Source organism: Bufo gargarizans, chromosome 6, assembly GCF_014858855.1.
Source record: "Bufo gargarizans isolate SCDJY-AF-19 chromosome 6, ASM1485885v1, whole genome shotgun sequence".
Lineage (NCBI taxonomy): Eukaryota > Metazoa > Chordata > Amphibia > Anura > Bufonidae > Bufo > Bufo gargarizans.
This window is the reverse complement of record NC_058085.1, coordinates 322,448,521-322,460,454: the sequence shown is the minus strand read 5'-3', so window position 1 is coordinate 322,460,454 and position 11,934 is coordinate 322,448,521.

Sequence of the window (11,934 nt, the reverse complement as noted above, 5' to 3'; positions counted from 1 at the left end):
TAGAGGCAATCACAAAATGACCGTTCAGAGTCTTGGTGTTTGTTCACACCATGCAATGTCCATAGAACACAATCTTCACCTGGTTAGCAGTTTTCCACCCACAGTCCACAGCAGGCTTTAGGGGCCTGTTTCCTGGCATGCGGCTTTCAGCCCTTTAGCACGGCACAAATTCACAGGGCCCAAAACACAGAGACTCCCCAGCTTCTCTGTCAGATGGAGGATGAACCACACCCTGCTGAGACTGCTGGCTGGGTTTTATATAAGCCAAAAAAGACCCAGCCTGGAGCATGGGGAGAAGCCACCCACCCAGCACTTTGGCTACTCCCAGTAAGAGCCGGCCCGGATCGGCTTTACAGCCAAACTAACAATAAACGGTGTCTGTCAGCACTAGCTTCCACTGACACTTAAAACTACCATCTCTTACATCAATGAGGCCAGGAATCTCGGTGACACATACCTTCCATCAATGACGGCCCATTGCGCCTTCCTACATAGTTTATATTACTAGTTATTATTTTTCTTTCTTTTTTACCCCCCCCCATTACTACGTACATCTAGCTATGCATTTCTCTTTTTAGAAGTGATATCGGCTGGCGAGGCTGCTCGTGGGAGGGAAACAAAGGCGGCATACTATATGCTTCTAATATGGTAATAACTATTGCCTCTTTGAATGTAAAGGGTCTTAATAGTTCCTTCAAACGGAGTATGGTCTGGAAGGAAGCCAGAAATCTCAGATGTGAGATATTATTCCTACAAGAAACTCACTTCCATAAAAGGAAGACACCCAATTTCACGAACAGGAGGTTCCCTCATATCTTCATGGCTTCCTGCCTTGCCAGCCATAAGGGGGTAGCGATAATGATTAAAAATACTGGAGCCTTTTCGCTACAAGACACAATAGTGGATCCGCATAGTCGTTATATAGGGGTAATCTGTGATATAAATAATGTTACATATACCCCTTATGTGTATTTTCCCAACAGACACCAACCAAGATTCTGGGGGTCTCTCCGTTCCAGGATAGAGTCGGTGAGCAAAGGGATTTTAGTGGTGGGAGGGGATTTTAACTCCATTTTGGATAATCAATTGGATACTACTGCTCCTGGGAGGCATCTCTGCTCACTTGCAAAGTCTCTAACAGAAGAGGGTTTTTATGACGTGTAGCGTTGTCAGCATGGTAGTGAAAGGGACTATACCTTTTTTTCTTCTCCCCATCATTCATATTCCCGGATCGACTTTTTTCTAGTGAATAAAATACCCCTACTTCAAGTAGTCTCCTCTAATATTATGTCTATCACGTGGTCTGATCATGCCCCTATTACTCTCACATTATTGGAAAAATTCTCATCCCCTCTCCCATCCCCATGTCACCTAAACGATGTAATACTTACCCAGTCAGACTATAGGTCAGCTCTTGTTTCATACTTTGAAACTAATATAATCCCTGATATCGATCCCCAGATTTTGTGGAATGCACACAAGGCGATGATGAGAAGTACTCTCATCCAGTACTGTGCACAGATGAATAAGAAACGTTACCAAGAGATTAATGATATTCTCTCCAGTATTCATCAAATTGAAACCCTAAATAAAGCCTTGATACATAACCTTGAGGGATCTTAGAAAGCGCCTACAAGTAATCCTTGCATCCCAGCATGAATACTTTCTTAAAAAATTTTAAATGCAATGTTATGTACATAAATAAAGCAGGTGCCTTTTTAGCTAAGCGTCTTAGACAGGCTACAGCTTCATCTCGCATTGGCTATGTGTTGGATAAAAAAGGAAACAAAATTACTGACCCTAGACTAATAGCAGATCAATTTAAGCAATTCTAACTTACAAAAAGTTGAACATACCCCTCAACCCACCGGGAAGCCATTAATTCCTTTCTGGATTCTGTCCAGTTACCTAATTTATCCTTAGAACAGGTCGGGGCCCTTTCACTTCCTATCACAAGTGAAGAAATACAATCAATTCCTTACCATTAAATAAAGCTCCAGGACCGGATAGGTTTACCAATGCCTATTATAAACATTTCTCCCTCATGATAGCACCACACTTAGCGAAGGCTTTAACAAAGCTGCCGCAGATAGTAAATTTCCAGAGGAGATGCTTATGGCCCATGTAGTTAGAACCGACTACTCCCGCAAATTTGCGCCCCGTTTCCCTATTAAATTCATACGTTAAAATCTATGCAAAAATACTCGCAACTTGCCTCCTGAAATACATTCCACTCCTGAGTCATCCAGATCAAGTGGGATTTGTAGCAGGAAGACAGGCCTCTGATGGAACGAGAAGGTTAATCAATTTGGTTCAGTTGGCTGAGTGCACTCGGACGCCTTCTCTGTTTCTGGCGCTGCATGCAGAGAAGGCGTTTGACTGGGTATACTAGGGATATCTCTCGGCCACACTGGATAAGTTTGGCTTTCAGGGATTCCTTAAATCTGCAAAACTAGCTTTGTACTCCTCCCCTTCGGCTAAATTATTCACTTTAGGATTCTTGTCAGATCATTTCACTATCTCTAATGGAACGAGACAAGTATGTCCACTGTCCCCCATAATTTTCTCCCTAGTCATGGAACCCTTGGCAGAAAGGATCATAACCCCGATATTTCAGGCATTTTAGATAAGGGCACCTCACATACTCTAGGATTATATGCGGACGACATTATTTTGTCATTGTCCCATCCGGAGAGATCACACCCAGATTCTCTATGGGGTTCAGGTCAGGAGAGTTGGCAGGCCAATTGAGCACAGTAATACCATGGTCAGTAAACCATTTACCAGTGGTTTTGGCACTGTGAGCAGGTGCCAGGTCGTGCTGAAAAATGAAATCTTCATCTCCATAAAGCTTTTCAGCAGATGGAAGCATGAAGTGCTCCAAAATCTCCTGATAGCTAGCTGCATTGACCCTGCCCTTGATAAAACACAGTGGACCAACACCAGCAGCTGACATGGCACCCCAGACCATCACTGACTGTGGGGACTTGACACTGGACTTCAGGCATTTTGGCATTTCCCTCTCCCCAGTCTTCCTCCAGACTTTGGCACCTTGATTTCCAAATGACATGCAACAGTCCAGTGCTGCTTCTCTGTAGCCCAGGTCAGGCGCTTCTGCCGCTGTTTCTGGGGAATGCGGCACCTGTAGCCCATTTCCTGCACACGCCTGTACACGGTGGCTCTGGATGTTTCTACTCCAGACTCAGTCCACTGCTTCCGCAGGTCCCCCAAGGTCTGGAATCGGTCCTTCTCCACAATCTTCCTCAGGGTCCGGTCACCTCTTCTCGTTGTGCAGCGTTTTCTGCCACACTTTTTCCTTCCCACAGACTTCCCACTGAGGTGCCTTGATACAGCACTCTGGGAACAGCCTATTCGTTCATAAATTTCTTTCTGTGTCTTACCCTCTTGCTTGAGGGTGTCAATGATGGCCTTCTGGACAGCAGTCAGGTCGGCAGTCTTACCCATGATTGCGGTTTTGAGTAATGAACCAGGCTGGGAGTTTTTAAAAGCCTCAGGAATCTTTTGCAGGTGTTTAGAGTTAATTAGTTGATTCAGATGATTAGTTTAATAGCTCGTTTAGAGAACCTTTTCATGATATGCTAATTTTTTTAGATAGGAATTTGGGGTTTTCATGAGCTGTTTGCCAAAATCATCAATATTAAAACAATAAAAGGCTTGAACTACTTTAGTTGGTGTGTAATGAATCTAAAATATATGAAAGTCTAATGTTTATCAGTACATTACAGAAAATAATGAACTTTATCACAATATGCTAATTTTTTGAGAAGGACCTGTAATCCCAAATGATCACAGCACTCAGCAGTAGTCTGGCTTATTTGAGGGTGCTCGTCAAGGTTCTGTTTCTAACTCCACCTCAGCATCCACACTTGTAGTATTTATACAATTAGACAATTAGACAGCACTCCTACTGGTAGATATGCTAATTAGTGTATTTATTCAGCTGGACATGATGGTGCACAACAAGACAACATTTCGGGCTAAAGGAAAGCCCTTCATCAGGCTGGGTTGTGACCAGGAGCAGGGATAGCTGTAGCACCAGTATCTACCAGTTGGAGTGCTGTTTAATTGTATAAATACTAGAAGATATCTAATATTATTAGTAGATTCTGCTTGCCACTGTTGTCCTGGGCAAGTAGAGTGGCAGTTGTCAAGATGATGATGTTTCCGGTCATATTGTATGTTTTCCGCATGGTAGTGGTCCCCGTACCGGAATCTTTTTTCAAGTCCCTTCAGAAATTGCTCACTGATTTTGTCTGGGCTAGTAGAAAACCCAGGATAAAATTTTCTACAATGACTAGACCATGGGATAAGGGGGGAGTGAGTATTCCAGACCTTAGGAAATACTACTGGACGTGTATACTCGCTCAATCAAAGGATTGGTGGCTGAGAGATAGTGATAAGAGATGGGTGGAATTGGAAAGGTCTGCTTTCTCTACACCTCTTATCTCGCTATTCAATTTGCACCCCCGAAAACTTCTGAGAGACCAACAACCCCTCCTTAGTATCAAATTATCAGGTATAGCTTCGAAAAACCTACTGCCACTTATGGGTCCACTGGCCAAATCGTCAGGAAGGAACCTTCCGTTGCATTATTTGAATGTATGGATCCCTGATATTCAATTAGATAACTGGGTGACGGTTGGCATCTCAATCCAACATCTTTTCGAAGGCACAGTCATGTGTTCTTTTGAAAATTTAACTAATCGATATGACATCTCAAAAAGAGATTTCTATAAATACTTGAGGGTTAGACATGCTATAACTGATTCTCACAATTCTTTATTAGAAATTCCCTAGCAAATACAAGAGTTCCTTTCTTCCATTAGGCCTTCCATAAAAGGAATCACCCTATTTTACAACACGTTTATCATGTCTACGACAACAATAAAACCTCCCTTTGTACTTAAATCGGAAGAAGAGCTAGGGGTCACACATGCTACGCAGGAATGGTTATCAGCTTTTCCTATAGTGAAACAAGGATCCAAGAGCGCTTCTCTTTGGGAGACTGCATTTAAAATATTATTAAGATGGTAGGTACCTTACACCTGCTCACATCCATAAAATTAAGCACTCATACCCTCCAGACTGCTGGAGAAATTGTGGTCAAGTAGGTACCTATAAACACATCTGGTGGGAGTGCCCTGTTTTATCTACTTTCTGGGACACTGTGCTATTTTTTCTCAAACGCGTTGTGGGTTGGCTGATTTCTAAATCAGCGTCTCTAGCCTTGTGCTTTGTGGGGTTGGCAGATTTACTGGTACAGATCAGAACAGGCTGTGGTCAATTTTGGCAGCAAGAGTGATGATTGCTAAAACATGGAAATCTAGCTCTCCGTTTACCACTCACGAACTAGTCTCCTCTGTGCAGGCGAACTTTGAAATGGAAAAACGTTATGCCCTCCGTACTCATAATTGGTCTGAGTTAATGTCTAAATGGAAACTATGGATTAAATTTTCCAATCCAGGTTAGATAGTTTTATTAAATGTTCCACACTATCCCCCCATCGAGCAGCCCGCCACTTTAAAGCTACTGCAAATCACTCAAAGATATGTACCGTTTTCTTTACAGTTCTATTGTTATTTCTTTCTCTATACAATGTCCTGATTTTTGTTGGGTCTTTGGCAAGACTTCGAGTTTGCAACATAAACCTTGTGTATTGTTGGATTCCTGCGTGAATCGTAAATATTATAATCCAATTTCATGTGATGTTACAATTGTGAGTGTAACTTGGAATTAATAATAAACTTAAGTTAAAAAAAAAAGACTTGGAGGAGAATACAGCACCACATACCTCTTACATCCTGTCATGTAGACCCTTCTTTCCTCTTCTCCTGCGTCTGACCCAGACCACCATGACAAATTCTTTCAGCCGCATTTCGTCTCAACAAAGTTTTGTTACACAGACACGTTACATTTCTAAATTTTTCCATCAACCTCTCCATCCTGGTGTCCTAACAATGTCATCCTTCTGCGACCCCCAATACTGTGCCCACTGTGCTCCCCAATATCCCAGGTACTGTACTGCTGAAAAAATAGTGACCCCAGTAGTCATAATGGGATCATTTATCAAACTGGTGTAAAGTAAAACTGGCTTAGTTACCCATAGCAGCCAATTATATTCATGTTTTGTTACATTCTAATACCATTTCCCGAACTCGGGTTCAGTTCCAAGGTACCACTTGGAACCGAACCCGAGTTCGGGAAATGTTTTTTTACATTCTAATACTGTATGGAGCGCTCGCTCCGTACAGTATTGAAACAAAGTTTTATGCGAATCGACTTCGGATGTTTCTTCCGAAGTCGATTTGCTCATCCCTAATCCCTATAGTGTCTACAGCAATTATAATGTCCCCCAGAGTGCCCCCAGTAACATCCTACATTGTACTCCATCCTGAATAGTGTCCCCAAAAATAATGTCCCCTAATATGTCCTGTAAAAGAAAGGCCCCTACAGTGCCTCCCCAATAGCAACGTCCCCCACACCACATAGTAATTTCCCCCACACTGCCCCCATATAGTAATTTCCCTCACACTGCCCCCATATAGTAATTTCCCTCACACTGCCCCCATATAGTAATTTCCCTCACACTGCCCCCATATAGTAATTTCCCTCACACTGCCCCCATATAGTAATTTCCCTCACACTGCCCCATATAGTAATTTCCCTCACACTGCCCCCATATAGTAATTTCCCTCACACTGCCCCCATATAGTAATTTCCCTCACACTGCCCCCATATAGTAATTTCCCTCACACTGCCCCATATAGTAATTTCCCCCACACTCCCCCCATATAGTAATTTCCCTCACACTGCCCCATATAGTAATTTCCCCCACACTCCCCCCATATAGTAATTTCCCTCACACTGCCCCCATATAGTAATTTCCCTCACACTGCCCCTATATAGTAATTTCCCTCACACTGCCCCATATAGTAATTTCCCCCACACTCCCCCCATATAGTAATTTCCCTCACACTGCCCCCATATAGTAATTTCCCTCACACTGCCCCCATATAGTAATTTCCCTCACACTGCCCCCATATAGTAATTTCCCCCACACTCCCCCCATATAGTAATTTCCCTCACACTGCCCCCATATAGTAATTTCCCTCACACTGCCCCCATATAGTAATTTCCCTCACACTGCCCCCATATAGTAATTTCCCTCACACTGCCCCCATATAGTAATTTCCCTCACACTGCCCCCATATAGTAATTTCCCTCACACTCCCCCCATATAGTAATTTCCCTCACACTGCCCCCATATAGTAATTTCCCTCACACTGCCCCCATATAGTAATTTCCCTCACACTGCCCCCATATAGTAATTTCCCTCACACTGCCCCCATATAGTAATTTCCCTCACACTGCCCCCATATAGTAATTTCCCTCACACTGCCCCCATATAGTAATTTCCCTCACACTGCCCCCATATAGTAATTTCCCCCACATTGCCCCATATAGTAATTTCCACCAAACTGCCCTATATAGCAATTTCCCCCACACTGCCCCATGTAGTAATTTGCCCCCACACTGTCTCCATTAAGTAATTTGCCCCCACACTGTCCACATTAAGTAATTTGCACCCACACTGACCCCATTAAGTAATTTGTCCCCACACTTCCCTCCATTAAGTAATTTGCCCCCATGTAATCATTTGCCACCACTGTTCCTGCAATAATATGACCTCCTCTGCCCCCCAAAGTTGGCTCACACACAAAAAAAAACCTAAAGGCTAATACTTACCTAAATTAGGCGTATTTCAGCACCAGATTGCGGCGCAGCGGTTAGTTGTGCCACAATCTGCAACTTCTCCCCGCTCACGCCAGGTGTAAAAAAGTGGAAGGGGAGCGGCCGACAGGCACGTCTCATTTACTATTATCTACGTCTGTTTCAGGCATAGAAAAAGGTCTATATGTAAGACAGCAAGAAAGCTATCTGACATTTAGAAGCAGTGCTGGATACGCTAAAGTTATGGAGTGGCTGGCGCCTCTTCATAACTGCGCCAGAACACCGCCCAGTATAGGGCTTATTAAGACCGGCGTCTAAAACGCCGGTCTTAATAAATGTGCCCATAAAACTCCCAGCATGTCTAGGTCATTATTATGGTGGGGTATGAGAGCACATTACAGGAAGGAGGTATAAGAGGAGAGAACTACAACACCAAGCATGTTAAGGCTGTTATTATGGGATATCAGAGAATAATTCAGAGGAGTATAAGAGCAGAGGACTACAACTCCCAGCATGTCCAGACAGTTTTTATGGGTTATCAGAGGACAATTCAGAGAATGAGTATAAGGGTCCCTTCACACGTCCGTATGTGTGGATCCGCTAAACACAGACATCGGCCATGTGCGTTCCGCATTTTGCGGACCGCACATAGCCAGCACTTAATAGAAAATGCCGACAAGAATAGGACGTGTTCTATATTTTTCGGGATCGGAATTGCGGACCCGGAAGTGCGGATCCGCAAATCCGGATCCAGGCAGCACGATTCATAGAAATGAATGGGTCCACAATTTCGAACTAAATTGCGGACGTGTGAATGGACCCTAAGAGAGGACTCCAACTTCCAAGGTTCATGACTTCTCCATTGCTGAACTCTGCCCCGCCTACACTAATCACATGACGGTGACATCACCACAGGTCCTTACCACTTCTCATCTCCACTGCTGAGCTTTGGCACCCCTTGCTCTGATCTTATGAGGGTGACATCATCACAGGTCATTTAGCTCTTGTACTGTAGCAGACACACACACTTGAGAATGGACATTTTTGATCATTTATAAATCCCAGTCAGTCAGACCATTTTTTTAAGCCCCAGAAAGAGATGTCTGGGAAAAAGCAGACGTATGGTCACCCTACTTTAACGGTATATTCCAGTGCAAGAAAGAAGTTCACCCTGGGCCTACACAAATGTAAAAAAAAAAAATCACAGAACTACCTTACTGATCTCCTGCCACTGCAGTTCTGGACCCCACGTCCTGCCACTGTCTCGACAGTAGAAAATGGTTTTGAACGTTGTTCATCTTCAGCCAGTAAAGAGTGTCCCTCTTTCACTGTCCAAAAAGTTATGTGGTGTGGCTGAATGCTGACAGGACATAATGGGACTTGTAGTTCCACATCAGATAATGTAAGCTGGGGAACAGTTTGCAGTATCGGTTGGAGTAAAGTTTTTATCTGGCATGGAAAGACATTGTAGGTTATTTTATTCTTAGTTCATATGTAGACCAGGACGACATGATAACCAATGGCCAGGGCTATGATGCAGTAATACAGTCAAACCGACCGACTGTTCTTTAGGAGTGACACAGCAGTAATGATGTTGCAGTAAACTTGCACCGACTGCATTCTTCATCCACGTTGTGCCTGCATGTCAATAGGGTTCCAAGACTTCCTATAGTCATAATGTGTTTTATAACCTTTGTCATTTTTATGTTTAATGTATTCTGCTCTTTAGAAGGTATATTCATAATGAGCAAAATTTAGTGTACTTTGATTTAAATTTCCATGTAATATGCTTAATTATCCATCAGGTGGCACCAGAGCTCCTTTCACTGCCATTTTGTTTTTCCTGCTCGAGTGCTGATACCATTCTATGTCATCCTATTGTTCAGTCCTCCTAAGGGTACAGCTACACGGTCAGGTTTCTGCATGCGGTTGTGGAAGCCAAAACCAGAACGGAATTCGAAAAAAGAAGATAAGTTGTATATACTCCTTATACTGTCTCTCCTTTTATGATTCACTACAGATTTTGGCTTCCAAAACTGCTTTCAGAAACCTGACCGTGTGGTCAGTACCCTCACATCACTGCTTGAATACATGAAGCCAGCCTGAGGGTACTTTCACACTAGCGTTTTTCTTTTTCGGCACAGAGTTCCGTCCTAGGGGCTCTATACCGGAAAAGAACTGATCAGGCATATCCCCATGCATTCTGAATGGAGAGCAATCCGTTGCATCAGGATGTCTTCAGTTCAGTCTTTTTGACTGTTCAGGACGGAGATAATATCACAGCATGCTACGGTTTTATCTCCGGCCGAAAATCCGGAACACTTTCCAGAATGCCGGATCCGGCATTTTTTTCCATAGGAATGTATTAGTGCCGGATCCGGCTTTAAAAATACCGTCCTTCCGGATGACAAAAAAAATGTGAAAAAAATAAATGCAGGATCCGTTTTCCGGTTGACACCAGAAAGACATATCCGGCATTTCAATACATTTGTAAGACTGATCAGGATCAGTTTGCATACGTTTTGACAGATCCAGCAGGCAGTTCTGGCGACGGAACTGCCTGTCAGATTCCTCTACCGCAAATGTGAAAGTAGCCTTAGGCCGTTGTATTACGGCCACATTTTAGCTTCTGGCTTACAACTCCCACTCCTCTCCATGGCTAGGGGGAACTGATATTAAGGAGACACCCGTTGGCTGAGCAAGTATACCACTGCCGGACGAATAGCAATGTCTGGCTCTGACCTCTGCCATCAATATAGTGCCATGTTAAAGCAACATGTCAACGGTGAAAATCCGAGATTCTGGAGCAAAGATGCTGACTGGCACTATTAATGGGGCGACTCCAACTGCCACACTTAGGCCTCTTTCACACGGGCGTCATGGATGTGGGCCGGATAAGATGCGGGTGCGTTGCAGGAAAATGCGTGATTTTTCCGCGTTAGTGCAAAACATTTTTAATCCGTTTTGCACGCGCGTGAGAAAAATCGGCATGTTTGATACTAAACCCGAACTTCTTAACAGAAGTTCGGGTTTGGGTTAGGTGTTGTGTAGATTTTATTATTTATGTTATAAGGGAAAATAATAGCATTATTAATACAGAATGCTTAGTAAAATAGAGCTGAAGGGGTTAAAAAAATGAATTTTTTTTTTTTTAACTCACCTTAATAAAGAAGACAGAAGAGAAGCCGGCTGCGCGAACAAGTGGATAAGAGTTAAATTTTTTATTTTATTTTTTTAACCCCTCCAGCCCTATTGTACTAAGCATTCTGTATTAAGAATGCCATTATTTTCCCTTATAACCATGTTATAAGGGAAAATAATAATGATCGGGTCTCCATCCCGATCATCTCCTAGCAACCATGCGTGAAAATCGCTCCACACTTGCTTGCGGATGCTTGCGATTTTTACGCAGCCCTATTCACTTCTATGGGGCCTGCGTTGCATGAAAACCGCACAAAATAGAGCATGCTAAGATTTTTACGCAACGCACAAGTGATGCGTGAAAATCACCGTTCATGTACACAGCCCCATAGAAATTAATTCCGGATTTAGTGCGGGTGCAATGCATTCACCTCACGCATTTCACCCGTGCGGAAATCTCGCCCGTGTGAAAGGGGCCTTAAAGAGACCAATCCTGTATGGAGACTTACTGGAAGCACCCCATGGTATGGAGACTTATTGGCAATGCTTCTTGGAAAACCAATATGCAAAGAGGTATCTCCCATCCACCAGCTCCACCTCTTGGAAGTGGCTTTCTATGAGTCAAGATCCGACTTTCCTCCATAAGCCTTAGATTTGACAAGGGAGTATATGGTTCTCTTTCTTGGGAGATATCCCTTAACATATTTGTTTCCCATGGAGCATTGCCAATAATAAGTCACCATACCCTGGAGTAGTTCCAGCAAGGCTCCATCCATGGTCTCTTTGAGGAGATGTAGCACCCTGCCTAAGGCTGGGTTCACACCTGAGCGTTTTACAGCACGTTCAAACGCGCTGTAAAACGCTCAACACATGAAAACCAATGCTTCCCTATGGCCCTGGTTCACACTTGAGCGTTTTACAGCGCGTTTGAACCCGCTGAAAAACGCCCTACGCTTAAAAAAGTTCTTGAGCTTCTTTGGGGCGTTTTGTCGCGTGTTCCCGTACATAGACTTTCGGGAACGCGCGACAATGGGCGTTCAC